The sequence below is a fragment of the Miniopterus natalensis genome, chromosome 13 (genome assembly GCF_054644295.1).
Source record: "Miniopterus natalensis isolate mMinNat1 chromosome 13, mMinNat1.hap1, whole genome shotgun sequence".
Lineage (NCBI taxonomy): Eukaryota > Metazoa > Chordata > Mammalia > Chiroptera > Miniopteridae > Miniopterus > Miniopterus natalensis.
In genome coordinates this window covers 26,177,625-26,194,224 of record NC_142093.1, presented here as the reverse complement: position 1 = coordinate 26,194,224, position 16,600 = coordinate 26,177,625, and the positions used below count along the sequence as shown (strand labels likewise).

The following is a 16,600-nucleotide window of genomic DNA, read 5'->3' as shown; positions in this document are numbered from 1 at the left end:
AGCTATGCTTTGGGAATTTCTCTCCATTCTCAAATAGATGTCACTGTGCACTGGGAGGTGTCAGTGTGGAAAACAAGGTACAATACACTGTGTTGCCTTAGCATGGTGCAAAGTACGTGTGCTTTTCAGACTCTGAAATACATCGAGAGTTAGATTAACTGTAAGGAGGACTTTTGTAACATTAAGGGAATTAAAAATATTTTTTTTGTCTTCCTCTGAAAATGGATACTAGGATAAAAACTGTTTGTAATGGATAAAGGCCATCGATACTGTACAGCTGTATGGGCAGGTCATTCACCTGTACAATCTCTTGTAGTAACAGTAACAAAAAACACAACTGGTGGCATTTGTAACCCTTTACGCTGTAGCCCTGGGAGTTGCATCCCAGAAAGTTAGTCTCCTGAGCTTCACCACTAAGAAAAGTGGAATTTGGAATGTCCACGATATAGTTTAGAAAATCAAGAAAGGCAGGATTAGTTTCCACGAAGTGCATGACTCATCTCCTTCCAATAATAGCGTTTTATTTCAGGTATTTCACAAAAGCTGTAGGTACAGATAGTTCCCTGTTGGAAGGATCTCTAACAGCCCCTGCAGCGAGCATCCCGGGTGGCTGTGGGCAGGGGTGCCCCGAGGAGGATGCCGCGCTGGGCGCCCGGCGCCCCCTTTGCTGCGGCGCACCGCCCGGCTCCGGCCAGGAGGCGCGTGAGATCCCCGGGCCCGGAAAGGTCCCTTTGGGGTCGCCTGCGACAGCGCAGCTCCATCTCACGGGCCTCGCGCTTCTTTGCAAATCCTTAGATCAAACTCGCAGGAAGACAATGGTGCATTTGAACAAAGGAAAACAAAGCCTGCAGCAGAAAGTGTTTAGGATTCAACATCATGCACTTAAGCTGAATTTACAAAGAGCAAGCTGTGTATAATCCTGGCCTCCTCCTGGCCTTAATAAGAAACGCCTGTCTCCTCTGCCAGCCTTACCTCTGCCCACCTCCAGAGCTCCCCAAAGAAGCCGGAATGGCCATTAAGATACATAATAACTTGCAGATTATAAAGCCAGCAGCTAGACAGCAGCTGTAAGACAGGAAGTTTGCGAGTGGAAATGAATGTTAATAATTTAAACAAGCCATTAGGTGAAACTTCTCAAGATATCCAGACATGTAGGTTAAATGAAGGCTTGTCCTCCCAGGCAAGAAGGCAAGACATGCACGGAAATGTAACAAAAAGAAGTCTGTTCCAGTATAAAGTCTTAGCTTCCCAGTTATGAGAAACTACTGGCATATAATAGAAGCGATCATGTTTTAGTGCGCATCTCAGGATCCTGACAGAATATTTTAAAGCTAATTATTTCTATCACAAAGAAGCTCAGGAGGCAGTGGCATGCTCATCACCGGAGTTTGGCATTTTTTATTTTTCTAGAAAAATGCATGCTATGGCTTCAAGTGGTATAAATTACAGCCTGTTTCTCAGCAAGACTTTCCTTATCAGGGAGACCCAGTCTTTTGTTTCTAAATAGTTGGGAAGCTTTAAATCAATGGGCAGATTCCCTATTGTTACTAAACAGAATGAAGAATATCAACAAATTAATAAGAGGGATGCCTCTTTTTCACACATATTAGGCAGTAGGAAACAACTGGACACTAGTGGTATTCATCAGTCAGTTACCAGTTTATACAAGGGCAGCAAATTAGAATCAAAGCAAAGAAGGAGGAGCCTCTGATACAAGCCAGTGAGGCAGGTTTTAGTGCAAATATGAATCCAGACCTTAAGCCCTTCAGAGATGGCATCCTCCACATAGCTTAGCTTGGAACTGCTCATTGTAGGAAGTGCTGATAGAGGTTATCTGATTAATTAAATCAAGTCGTGCTTAATGCTGTTGTGTATGAAGAAAACATTCTTTAGTGTCACAGATCATCGGAGCTGGCCTAGCCAGGACTTGGTCCTTGATTGCTCAAGAGCAGTTGCTAGACAGACTCTTACCCTTCCTTGTCGTTTACAGTCTCTCTAACCCCCTGCACTCAGCCAGCCCACTAGAAGCAAACAGAGTGGCTTCCAGGCCTCATCAGTGTCAGAGGTTCTAGTTCCAGGAACAAATACCTTCTTAACTGACTTGCAAAGGGCTTTCTTCTTTTTTTCTTTTGCTTAAACCTTCCACCAGTGGCTTATTGTACTTAAATAAAAACCGAGCCTTTTATGGTGGCCATAGACCTGACAGGATCTTACTCCAGCCTATCCATGCACTCTTCTGCCTCCACTGGAAATCTTCTTTTCTGGAATGTTGCAAACTAGATCTCACCCCAGGGCCTTTGCACCTGCTATTATCTAAGCTAGACACCACAGTCATCCCCCAGCTGCTTGAATGAATGACTTCTTTTCACCTTCAAATCTCTGTTTAGATTTCACCTATTCAGAGTGCTCTTTTATGGCTCCTGGCTTTATTTTTCAAATCGATCTTTCTTATGTTTAATAACTTTGAATAATGTCACCATGTGATGCTTTGTTGTGTGTCTCTCTATCACCACTGCCACCTCCAACACGGGAATGTAGACTCTCCAAGGTCAGGGACTCTGACTTGTTCATTGCTATAGTTTCAGCTCCTCATAGACATAGGAGGTGCTCCATAATGATTTTTAATTTATTAATGAATGATGAAAACTTTTTCCATATTCCATTTCTGATGTCCTTTCGAGAACAATGGAACAGTTCCCATGCTCCATCTTTCTTTATTTCTAGTTGTTTATTTTCTTAAGACTTTTCTTGCAGTTGCTAAACATAGAGGCAGATAGTCCATTGAGGGCACAGAGCTGAGGAACGTTGATGGGTAACCCAGCAGAGTAACACCAACACTTACTGATGAGGTCGAGTTAAGCCAGATGGGGCATGTACAGCAAAAATAAATGAGAGTCTATAGGAGGAAATCTGACCATTCTTAATTATTTGATAACTTCCAATATATTCACATATAGATTTTTCATGCTGAGGAATACAGCTAGATCCCTGTTTTTAAGGGCTTAATTCTGGTTCTAGGAATAGGATAAGTCATGTGAAAAAACACACACAGATTCAGTGTTAAAAAGGAAGGCAGAATTCCAGGGAGGAGAGAGGGATTGAGCAAAGATAAAAAAGCAGAAGGGGGTTCACCAGGGAATGAATAAATGATTCTGACTTGTTGAGGATTCAAAGCAGAAAACTAGGGGATAATGGACTAAAAGTGTTTAGTGATGAGACTTGAACATGAGGCTTTGGATTTGATAGTTTGACTAGTGAAGCCCATGTTTTCAATAGGAATACGTTAGGTTTAAAGTAACATTGAAGGAAGATCAGTGTGACGTCATCGGCATACAGGCTAACGAAAACTTTCTCATAGGACTGAGAGGGGTCAGGAAGTTTGGGGAAATTTTTGCGCATGTTTTATGTTTAAAGATTGTTCTATGTAACCTCCTGGTATATTTCTTCTATTCGCTGAGCTCCCTCTCAGCTTTTGCTATGTCACCTGTTGTATTTATGATTCCCGTTTGCTGTGGTCAAACCATCAATTCTCTGAGAAATGGAGCATCACAAATCAGACCTTCGCTTGCACTTAGATAAGTAATTGATTCAGAATGATAAGCAGTTGTGAAATTTTATGCTGTGCTTGTGTGTCTTCAATACAAAATCTAGACTAGACCAAGATATAGTCAACCCTACAAACAAAATTTTGTCAGTCAGACTAGAACGTAACTTCAGTTATAGGCAGGTCATCATGAGGTGAGTTTTCTGCTTTTAAAGTTCGATACTTGCTTCCATAAATACTAAAATATTTCTAATAATGCCAGTTCTAAAACATACCCATTTTATTTTTCTTTATTTTCATAGTTTATTTTTCCTTGGAAAAATAACCAGCTTAGTGGTAATACATTTCTTTTATTAAAACATTTTATCCTTGTTTTTACTCTAGGCTATAGTTAGAATTCATGGGCACACAAACTGGTATTTTTTGGAGGAAATCGTGTCAAATATCATGTTACACTTTGTACAATTAGAGTCTCTAACATTTCAGAACCACACATTAGAATTGTACAATTTTTGAAAGTTGGGTATCACTAAATAATATATTGCTTTATAAATTATACACTTTGTTTTATAGCTGACAAGTTAAGTGTGATGTTTTTCATTATCATTCACTTAAAGTCAAATGTCCCAGCCCAAATAAGCGCCTTTGAGAATATGGATCAGGGAGGTTTCATTGTGTGAAGTATTCTTAATTTGAGAGCATCTATAAGGGAAAGTTAGATGGGGAGCTCAGATTGGAGAAGTGCAGAGAATATATCCATACAGTGCCTCCAAAGAATCTGATTACTTAAATCTTTTTTCATCAGTGGTCAGAGACTAGGATGCTGGCCACACACAATTATTTGTGGTTTGCTTGAATAGCCTGTTTCATTAGGGGAAAAATATTAAGAAATAGGTTAAAGCTCTAATGCTGATCTCTTCATCATGAATAATACATCTCGCATGGCTGACTAGTTCGTCACTTGTTAACATGCAATATTCGCTTCTTTAGCTACAAAATCCACTAAATTACTCTCTTTAGGAGTCCAGATGTGCTAATGCACATGGGTGATGTCATCCTGGAGGTGGTCAACATAGTTCAGTGGTTTTGAATATGAATTGAAACTTGTTAATTATATTCATCTTGTGAAAACTCAGATTAAAAAGAGAGCCATATGCAAATTAGACACATGCAGCCCGACTGAATTATATTGTTTCATGTCTGTGCTTTCTAAATAATAGACAAGGTAGCTATGCAGAATGATTCTTTTGAGTCTTCTGACAAGCATGATTTATAGTGCTCCTAAGATGTATTCTTTGTGTAATAGGCAAAAGAAAGGCTTTACTTCCCCAGTGATCTAATATTGCATGAAATTATATTATAATGTAGCTCCATTTAGAAAGTAAAGGGGGAGGGGAGAATGGATGTAAATTATATCTTACCAAAATGTACAACGGGTGTTTGAAATTGAAAATTGCTCTTTTAGCATGCAAAGTGGAAAACCATAATTAATCACTTTTCTTATAAGAGACGCCCTAGCGAACTTCGTAGAAGTACCGCATATTACAATTAGTGTGAAAGCCCTGTGACGTTATGAACACCCGGGGAAAGGAAAAGCAACAAACAACAACAAAAAGTGGACTTCCCTGCATCTGACAGAAATCACATTAAAGTCTCTTCCCCCATCTAACAACAAGCGGCCGGTTACAAGATACCTGAATAAGACCGTGTAAGCCAGAGCGCTAGAGCGATGCCCAGAACAAACACCGTGGCACCGACTCTGACCTGTGTGACCAGACTCATGCATCCACATGCATCCTGTCCTACTGACGCTAATCACTAATAGTACTACCTTTTCCCATCCTTGGTGTCCCTTTGTATGATGTGATGATTAACCAAATAATGATTCACAGTAGCAAAATTAGGGAGCACACCCGGTGGTTGAGCATTCTTACCAGCCCTTCCCTTTGACTCATGAGGAGCCTACACGAGGAACGTTGTGTGGGTTGCCTGTGTCGTTCTTTATTAATCAAAGCTAGAGCCTGATCCTTAGGGTACTCTTCAGTGGGATGCCTCAGACGGTCAACTCAGCCCTGAAAATAAATGAACCTCGGTATCATGGGAGAAGGGAATCCATCCACGCATGTTTCTCCATTGGCCAAAGTCAAGGGGATCCACAGTCCAGCAGTAGCAGCAAAGAACAATAACTTTGCTTGCAACACAGACCACTCATGATTTTGTTTGTTTTTGTCGTCATGGATATCTTCTATACTCTGCTCTTTTTAGTGGTAATTTTCTTTTATGTTTCTATTCCTTCTTCTAGCTCTGTTACTTTTGTAGAAGGCTGAGAATTCTCTGTGCTGTTTGCTCTCCCCCCCCTCCCCACCCCCAGTTCTCTTCATCTCTGCTCTCTCCCTCTCTTCAATACAGATTCTGATCACACACGGAAGGCTGGCCTGATGGCTTGTTCTGGTACGCCAGTGGGTTTGGATTTATTTGGTGGAATTGGGGAGTGTTAACTGGGATACTGTGACAAGTCAAAAGTTTTTCTGTTGCCCCTTTATTCTCTACTCACGAGAATATTGCACACCGTTCAGATATTTCCACATCGAATCCAACTTTCTGTGTGTGAAATATCTTTTGTTTCAAATGTCAAGGCAGGTAAGGAACATACATCCCCCTCTTTTAAATTCTTCTTATTTTTGGCTGTGGGTTGGGTAGGCAGGCAGATGCAGAGGGCTTGTACTTGTAAGGATACGTGGTTCTGGGCCTTGACTGGAGGCAGAAATGAAATTGAACCATAATCTCTTTCCTCATTTAAGGTTCAATGGGCAGGCCTCTCTGTGAATGTAACAGTGAAAAGTAAGCGGTTGCTTTTCTTACTTTAAGGTTGCGAAACGAATCTTTGTAAGTACTACAAATCCAGTTCATGGCAATACTGTCAATCGTAGCTTCCTGAGAAAGGTGCACACACACCTTGATAATGAAAGGTTATAATGATTATTCCACCTTTTTCCTAATGGAGAGGAAAAATGATGAACTTTATAGTGAATGAAAGAGTGATCAGATCCGTAAAGGGATATTTGAGGAGGTCGCCTGGGAAAATAGAGGGAACTCAAAGCTTATTTAAGCAGGTGCAGAGCTCAGCCTTCACATTAGTGTTTCCCAGCCTTTTTGCAATGTATTCTCCCCAACCTTCCCCTCTTCTTTCTTCCTTCTGTCTCCCTCCCCTGTTAAATTCTGTTTTCTCAGTGAGGCCTTTCCTGAGGACCCCGTTAAAATGTAGTCACTTCTATCACTTCCAAATCTCTCTATTTCTTACTGAGTAATTTTCCCCCATAGAATGGAGCACCACCCAAATTACTAAACAGCTTATTTATTCTGTTTATTGCTTATCTCCCTCCACTGTAATGTCGGCTTTGAGGGTAGGCATTGTCAACAATATTGTTTACTGGGTGTCTCCAGTGCTTAAGACAGGACAACCATACAGGGTGGAACAGAGGTAGGTTTACAAGCCTTCCTATGGAAAATAATACCTTAATTAATAAGTAATAATTCAAGAATAAACTCTGCATTTCACATACTCACAATTGTAAACCTACTTTGTCCCACCCTGTATGTAGGTACTAAATGAATCCTTGTTGAATAAATAAATGAACTTTACTGAGGTTGGCCTACAGCTCTCTCACTCACATTTGTCCCATCTGAAGCCTTTCAACTCTGTGTCCATTCTATTTTTCCTTTATTATCTCAGAAACAAATATTTCAAACAATATTTCTGTATTATACTCCTCTCATTAGTTTTCAGTTTCTCTATTTTGCTAATATCCTTGGTCTGTAAAAGAGACAAAAAAGAAGCAAAGATTTACACAGGTAGATATAGAGGTAAAGATATATGGATACCTTCAATCTTCAAGCGTACATGCATGTATGTGCACACACACACATACACACACATTAATAGGCTCCACTTTCCCCCCCAAAAAAGACCTAAGGAAAAATCAGAAGCATTTTATTCTAAATTTTATTGTTGGGTACTAACAGTTGCTCATAAAATAGGAATAGATGATTTGAAAGCCATTCATGGTGAAGAAACTAAAAAACTCCTTCAAATTTTGTCTCTTTTTATTTAGATATTTGGACATACTCCATTATGAATTAATGCAAAATGTGCAATCTAGTTATGAGTGATGAAATATTTGTCCTAAAGTCAGTAGTTATGATCATTTATATGTAGCAGATTAGAGAGATATTTTTACACACTACCTGATTTCATGTTAGAATTTGTAAAATTTGTCATTAAAACAAATGTCAGTAGCAGGTGAGGCACACCCTTGTCTAATGTCGCACAGGCCTGTAGTGAGGCTGTGGCCTAACCCGCGATGGATGTGAGGAATCAGTTCCCATCACTGCCCACGCTCCTTCAGAACACGCTCAGAACCTGGGCAGTGCGCGCAGGACACATTGGAGCAAATGACATCTTCGTCGTTGCTTTGGACAGTCACATTATGAAGTGGTTTGTTTCAGCCAATCCATAATGCACCTTTGTCAATCAAGTGAAGTGAAAATATAATGATTAAATTCCACGTGAGCCATGAACAAACATTCCTGATACTGTAACCTCTGGATTCTGCCTGCTAAAAGTTCGTAGAAAAAAGTTCAGTGAACAGGAAAATTAGATTAATCAGTTAAATTAAAAAGAACTTTATAATTTAATTCATTTAATGTTAACTTCCTTGTTGCTCTGGTTATATATGAGGACTTTTAGTTAATAATTATCGTCTTCTTTTTTAATTTTGAGAAACACTAAAATGCATCGCACGCTCCCGGCTTCTAGAAAGGTGTTGCTGTCTGTCACTTATGTTTTATGTCATTGTCTGTTACTCCTTCTTGGAGAACCATCTTCAAAGTGTCTGCTTCACTTTTAGTTATGAAGTGGTGGGAAATATTAGCAATCATATTTTTATTGCAAATAGTTCCTTTTATATAGGTTTTCGTATGTGCATTGCTTAAGTCCAACACAGGCTGTCTTCGCAATCTTTGCGGTTGATGGATACACCTGGTGTTATTAACATTCATGTTATATCAGCAGTGCATTTAAAAAATGATATTTATTGAATTCAAAATCCAGTTTAATGATTATATAACCTTGGAAATACTCTTTTTGTAATGGCGATGGTATACATTGAATTTTTCTCTTAAGTGAGCCATTTAATAATTTTCTGAGTTACTTGCTATACTTTTAGAGCAATTATAATTGATAATATAAATCAAAAGGTAAAGCACTGTCTAAACCCTTACGATTTTTGCCCAACAAAAGTGGACAATACTCTAGAATGAATACCTTATTAATTTTTTAAAACATTTTATTGATTTTAGGGAGAGAGATGGGGGGTGGAGAGAGAAACATTGATGTGAGAGAGAAACATCTATCAGTTGTTTCCTGCGTGCATCTTGACCAGGGATCAAACCTGCCACCTCTTGGTGCAGTAGACATTGCTCCAACTTACCGAGCCACACAGGCCAAGGCATATATTTATGCTTAAAACAACCCCACCCTTTCAACAAGATACAGAAAGAAAGGTATATATTTCACATATCTGCATTCCTGATCATTTTTTGTTTGAGAAAAATTAGACAATGTTCTTTTATCATTATTATTAATGTTCTAATTTTTATAATATTACAGTTAAAGCAAATCTTTAGCTTAACATAAAATGTCTTAAGCAAAAACAAATATTTTAATATGTTTCTAAAATACGTAAACTGGATTTTATAAATAGCAAATAAATTATTACATTAATATAAAAATCTTAGTGCTGTTTTTTCCATTTATAAGTTTAAAACCTGATGGCTATAAACTCAGTGTTTTGCAGTCATCAGCAGCTGCCCTGGCATATAATGCTTATAATTGCATATGTGCATGAATATGTATGTTCAAATGGGAAGTGAAGGTGTGTCTTTCTAAGCATCTTTTTAAAAAATCCCAAATATATGTTTGAATTCAATTTCCATAAAGGGAAACATGCAAATGACTGTCTTTTTGTGCAGATATAACTTAACACAGTTTAGGCAGTTAAATCAATATTCTAAATCATTTATTTAAGCCAGGAACTCACCCCTACGCTTTGATTCAGAGACCAAGAACAAAACGATAAAGCAAGGAGGTGCTCTGTGATCTCACCTCAAAGTGGGGGGGCCCTGAAGAAAGCTGGCCAGTCTCAGCAGATCCATTGACCGTGTCCCCGAGGTTCAACGTCTCTCTTTGGCAAGATCAATAGGCCTGCCTAGAACAGTTTCTTTGCCACTATCTTTTTCTAATCGTTCTCTTCTGAAATGTTTGCAAGTTAGCATGTCCTTTAACCCAAGGACAGCAGTAAAAATTTCACTTTAGTGTTTTCTTCCATCCGTCCATCCATCCGTCCGTCCGCCCATTCGTCCATCTATCCATCCGTCCATCCGTCCATCCATTTTACTGACTACGTACCATGCACAGTTCTGGCCCCTGTGAGAGAAGGATGAGTATGTGAATAGTTCCCTCCTCCAGATACAAAAATAGCTCGTAATAGTTGGTGAGGTATGACAAGTGGTGTGTTTGTGTTTTAGAAAATAAAAGCAATAGGAATTCAGAAGAGGAGAAAAGCACCATGGGCCAGAGAGCAGGGAGAGCTTTGGGGAGGAAATGAATTCCAGTCAAACATCGAAGTTCTATAAGGTGTTGGCGGGAAAGAGAGTAATTTGGGGAGAGACCCTAGCTTTTCCTTTGTTCTATCCTCAGCGCCTGGCAGACGCTTTAAAAACTGCTTCTTAAATGTGAGAATAAGACGGTGGAGCTTCTGCACCCTTACCTGGATGCAGGAGAGACGGGAAGAGACAGGGAGAAGGGAGGTGCCAGGTCAGGTACTGGGGGGCAGGACAAAGGACAAAGGGGTCAATCTCTTGGGAGAAAAGCGTTCATGTAGGGAATGTCAAGATGAGGCTGGGCATCTATGTAATTTATTGTTTCAGGTCTTATATTTATGTCTTTGATATCCATTTTGAGTTAATTTTGTATATGGGACATACAGTAATCTAGTTTCATTCTTTTGCATGTGACTTTCTAATTTTCCCAGCACCATTTATGGAAGAAGCTTTCTGTTCTCCATTGTATATTTTGGCTCCTTTATCGAAAATTATTTGTCCATATACAGAAAAAGTTAAGAAGCATATGATTTTTCTCATCTGTGGGATATAAAACCGAAAGTAACAGATGAACACACAAGAAAAATGAACAAACAAAAACAGACACAGACAACAGGGTGGGGATGGGGTGGGGTGGGGGGTGGAAAAGGAAAACGGGGTTGAATACATGGTGACGGGAGATGTGACTTTGGGTGGTGGGCACACAGTGTAATATACAGATCACATAGCAGAGACTGGTACACTTGAAACCTAGACAATCTTATTAATCATTGTCGCTCCAGTAAATTTAATTTTTTAAAAAAAGAAAAGGCTGGAAGAGGATTTTAAGCTAAGATGGAAGGAATTATGAAAAAAGAAGCTGAGGGCTCTGGACCTTATCCTGTAACTAATGAAGGGACCATTAATATTTTTGAACTTAAGAGTAATATGACAATATTGGTGAAGAGATTTGCCCATTTATAAGAAATTGCCTAATCACAGCTGTCAAATAATATTTCACCTCATAGCAAATTTAATCATTTGCATATATTGACACAGCGCCTTCCATTCCCTTATATGCAGCTATTGGAGTGACCTTAAAATTTCATCTGGGAAGCTAAAATCTGGAAAACCAAATAAGTTGGCGGTAACAGAGCTAAACTAAAAAATCAGGATTCTGATTCCAAGGCCAGTGTTCTTTAAACTCCTCAGCTCAAGTGCAGTCGTGTGGTATTTGGAAGTTTTAAACTGGTCCGGATGATGCTGTCCCAGTAGAAGAAAATGATGCTTAAGTATAGCTCTCTCTATCTATCTCATCTCTATCTCTATCTCTATCTCTATCTCTATCTCTATCTCTATCTCTATCTCTATCTCTATCTCTATCTCTATCTCTATCTCTATCTCTATCTCTATCTCTATCTCTATCTCTATCTCTATCTCTATCTCTATCTCTATCTATCTATCTCTCTCTCTGTCTCTGTCTCTGTCTCTGTCTCTGTCTCTATCTCTCTCTCTCTCTCTCTCTCTATCTCTCTATCTCTCTCTCTCTCTCTATCTCTATCTCATCTCTATCTCTATCTCTATCTCTATCTCTATCTCTATCTCTATCTATCTCTCTCTCTATCTCTATCATCTCTATCTCTATCTCTATCTCTATCTCTATCTCTATCTATCTCTATCTCTCTCTATCTATCTCTATCTCTTTATTCTGATGTTTGAGAATGGAAGACATCCTTCTAACCAAGAGATAAATGGCCACTTCCTCCTGCACTTGGCATTGCCTAAGAAACAGCAAAAGAAGCATATTTTGTAAGCAAAGAAAGACCTAATCCCAAGACCTTGAGCAGCCAAACAGAAACCGAGATTTTGTTTTGTTTGGCTGTCATTGGCTTAGGAAGCCATGTGATGAAGGAGGAGGAACATGCTTGGCCAGAGTATCTGTAAGGCCTCAAGGCCCTGAGGATGGGGAGAATGGTACTTGATGAATTGTTTCTCTCCCAAGGGGAGTGAGCTTCATGCGCTAGTAAGTCTTTTCCATCTGTGAGATCAAAAGACAGATTTTTACAGCATTTGGCAGGGAGGGTTAAGCATTTGGAGACCACATGGAGACTATATCGGAGCAAAATTGAGGGGAAAGCTGCCTGTTTGGCTTTGGCATGCACCAGACTCCAGCACATTCGTAAACAACCCCGCCCCAAACAAAGATAAACCAGAGCGCTGCTCCAAAAACCGCCTGGTGGCAACATTTTCTCTCCTGCTCTCAATTTTTGTATCGGCAGTTTCAATTGAGTTTCCTCACTCTTTTCACATTGTCCCAAAAAGGTGCAATCAGATTAAAATCATATAAGGATAGAGCGAGAGAGATCCGAGCAGGTGGGGAAAGGGGTGTCAGACTGTTCCCTTGAAGTGGCCCAAAGCACCCCGACGGTTTAGTTATCGCAAAGAGAGGGGCGAAAGGAAGTGCAATCCAGGCTGTAAATCGTTTTCCAACACACACAGGCACACACGGTCCGTTTAGTCCCCCGTTTTGGTGGCCTTGGACTTTGAAGTGCGTTGAAGAGCGTGTTTTCGCTGTTAACGCAGCTCCCTGATCCCCTTCGCTCAAGTGCTGAGAGCCCCAGCCAGCCCGAGGAAGGGCCGACGGGGAAGGGCCCTGCAGGGCCACACGGCTCCGCGGCCCTGGCTCGCCTTCCTGCCCACACTCTCGGTGACCTTGGGCCACCACTTGTCTCCTCGGCTGCATTTCTGTCATTGGCAAAATGAAGATGTAAACAGTGCCTAGAGTTGTAGTGAGGACCCGGTGATGTAGCACATGTGCGCCATGGTAAGTGCTCCATAAATATTCTTTATTAGTGTGATTGTGTGCCAGGCGTAGCCTCGGTCAGACTCTCATTAACGCTTGGAAATTCTTACATTAATCTAGTGTGGACTCTAATTTGTATTCTTTACAGGGGTGGTTGGGAATATTTTACCCAATCTGTACCCGTCGCATGTCGAGACTTTTCCGTTCTAGATGGTAAGATCTTGGAGGGCTGAAATGATATCCTATTTATTCTTATATTTCCTAGATTGAAATATAGCTAGTTAGTACTCACTGAAGACATTTACTGAATGAATATGTGAAGGACAAGTATTTTTCCAGTCCCCTGTTTTTATTCAGCATATCGTTTAATTGGCTAAGAAAGACGAACATAAACAGAATGCAGGCGAGAGTGGGATGAAGCACAAGCCTTGTAGGGAGAATAAAGGTGAGGGCCTTTCAGAGGCTGAAGCCGGGGAGTTGAAACAGAATTTTATCTGTGGCTTGAAGGATGGTTGTTGAGATATGCAGAGGGGATAATGGTATCATTTCCTGTGAGAAGTCATTATACGTTTCTGAACAGAAAAGTGGCAGGTTGATGACAGAAATGTTCAAAGGAGACTAGTTTATAAAAACCTTAAAAAATGTCTCGGGGCAAAGAAAGAGAATGTTACCCATGTTTTTAAAAGTGAATCGTTTAAACTTTATAGAGATGGGGAAATTATAGAAACAATCTAGATTTTCCCATCACTTGACAGTTTAGAATATTGAGACCATGGGAGTTTAATCATTTAAAAATAAGGAATTTAAACATTTAAAAATGATATATAGTTAATAATATCCGCAGACTAATCATAGTGTGTGCAGAAAATGGCCTCTCTCTCTGTCCAGAGGCAAAGGATGGAGGCATTAGCCTCAGTGATTTAAGTTCTCATGACTGTGAGTTGAGGTCTTCCTGTTTCCCAGGGCAATCAATCAATGCACAAATTGAACTTTGCAAATTGTACTGTGAAAAATGAGTACTACCTGGGTTAATATTGTGTTTGAGGCTTGGACTTATAGCCTGGTTGGTGTACCAGCACCACCAAATAGATCATTTCTTTAGCTAATTGTTTCAAGGTACATGGAACAGAATTCGTTGTCAGATAAAAACTGGAGGAAAGAGATTAAGCAACCTCCCTCTCTGTAGTGAATGAAACCACCAAACCCAAAGTTATTAGTTATGCGTGTGGACGTACCTAATACCTGGTAGGTCACTAGTTTGTGATGAATATGTTTCCTTTCCTGCCTTTCCCCTCAGGCCCTACTTACATCTAGAGAGACAAAGCCATGAGGAGTCCTTTTGCCAAACAAAGAAATTGTATGCAAGGATAGAGCTTTTCATTGAAAAGCAGAGGTCATTAAGGAGGGTGGGATTTGGGTGCTGTCATCAAAATGCCCAAGAAATAAGGAAAACATTTTGGAAAAGACAATCGAACTACTCTTATTTAACATTTTCTTTGAGTTTTAACAAAAGATCCATACAGAGTTTAAAAGTATATCCCCCCTCACCAAGGGGTAAATATCCCGCCCACCAGGGGGTAAACATTTTCCCCTCCCTCCCTCCCTCCCTCCCTCCCTCCCTCCCTCCCTCCCTTCCTTAAACCAAATTTATAACTCTGTCTTCTCTTGAAAGTTCCATTTTGTTTTATGGTGATTTTCCCATCATCTCTCCTCCTGATAGATATTATATCATTATTTAAACACTTACTGCCATAGGTGTCAATATTTTATAGAAAGCAGAAAACACTGGAAAAATATGATGTGATATCAAAATTTGGGTTGAAAAGGTATCAGAGGAAGAGAATTGACATGAAAAATTATAGGCTCTGCTTAAATTCACATCCTGACTCCACCACATAACAGCTGCTTGATATTGAGCAAGTGATTTGCCAAGCTGTGCCTCAGTTTCCTCATCAGTGAAACAGTGATAATTGCATTACCTACCATGCAGATTTTTTGTGTAAATTAAATGAATTAATGCCTACAAAGCACCTTGAGAAATGACCGACAAATGGGAAGTACTTATTAGGAGTTAGCTATTACTATTTTTCCTATAATTATTATTTATTCAGAGCACAATATCTCTGTCATGCAAATGTGAATAATTTTGCAGGATATTAAAGCACTGGGTTTAAGTCATGTGATTCAGGAGTCAATATGGGCCAAACTAGGTCTCCTGGTTCCCAATTTCATTTGCTCCCCACTGCACCTTGGGGTAGAAGAAAAAGAAAGGTACTGAAGAAAGAAGGCAGATAGAAAGTGGAACATTTGCTTTCAGGAAAATCATATTTGTTTAGTCCCCAAACGGTTCTGACAGAAATGTGAATTACTTTTACACAATGTAAAAGCATTTTTATTTATCTTCTTTTCAATGTTTTCTATATGCTAAGCAAATTCCAGTGCCTCTAAAAGTCTGTGTTTCCCTTAAAGCATTTTAGTTTCCTTTCCACTTCTTGGACTTTGTCAGTGTCTAAGCCAAATATAGCCTTTGTGCTGAAGAGACACTGTTGTTTGGATGGCGTTGTCTTTTCCACATTGTCCAAATTCACACCTCAAAAGAGTCATTGCTTCCCGTGTTTGGCAGGCGCACTTATTGAGCCTACATCGCCTTTAAACATCAACAATGAAACTTTTTTGTGTCAAGGAATATCTATTTTTGAGTATGCAAGTGGAAAGATCCCCAAGATCTTACTTTTTAATTTAATTTTATATTTTATTTTTTAAAACCTCACCAGATGATATGTCTTTCACTGATTCTAGAGAGAGAGGAAGGGAGAGGGAGGGAGAGAGAGAGAAAGAGAGAAACATTGATTGGCTGCCTCCCATTAGCGCACCAACCGGGAATCAAGCCAGCAACCTGGGCATGTGCCCTGACCAGGAATCAAACCTGCTGCCCTTCGGTTCACGGGACGATGCTCCAGCAAACTGAGCCACACTGGCCAGGCCCCAAGATCTTACTTTAAATGGAAGGTATGAGAAACTTTAAATGTCTTATGGTTCAATCCAGATATAGTGTCTACTTTGAAAATGTGTGAAGGATGCAGGTACAGAAAATATCACACACATCCTGTGTTCTTTATTTAAAGCTCCTTTCTTGGCAGAATAAGTTGGTGGAAGAGGTGTTTATTCTAGACCAGAACATTTGTCCAGAGTCTCCAAAAACACAGCTCTTTGGTAAGAGAAGAGTGTATCAGTGAGAGATGCACTAAGAGAGAGATGCTCCCCCACGTCTGTGCTGGGCTCTGTTCAATGACACGGATAGGCTGGAACTCCTGGGACTCTGTCCAGTCAACTTCTTCCCCCACTAAAAAGCCTCCCACCAGTAGAACAGTCAAAATTCTTATACTTCTAAGATCCCCTCCTCAAGCCTTTGTCTAATTTTCAACATCCAACTTCAGTGCCTGGAAACATTTTTAAAAGATGTTTTCAATAGAGAGTTCAAAAAAAGAAATTATACAAATTCTTAAATCCAGAATTTTAGAATTTCTTCTGTTCCACAAGGAAGTAACCCATGGACATTACTTGTGTAGCTAAGGCCTACATTTTAGGTAGAAAATAAGGTAACTGAGATTGGA

General features: G+C 39.8%; 1 protein-coding gene across 9 annotated transcripts in view; it reads left to right on the top strand.

Annotated features, from left to right (window-relative positions):
- The window catches only part of NRXN1 (neurexin 1), a 916,310-nt gene that overhangs the window by 510,514 nt on the left and 389,196 nt on the right, over positions 1-16,600 (top strand). The window lies entirely within an intron of this gene.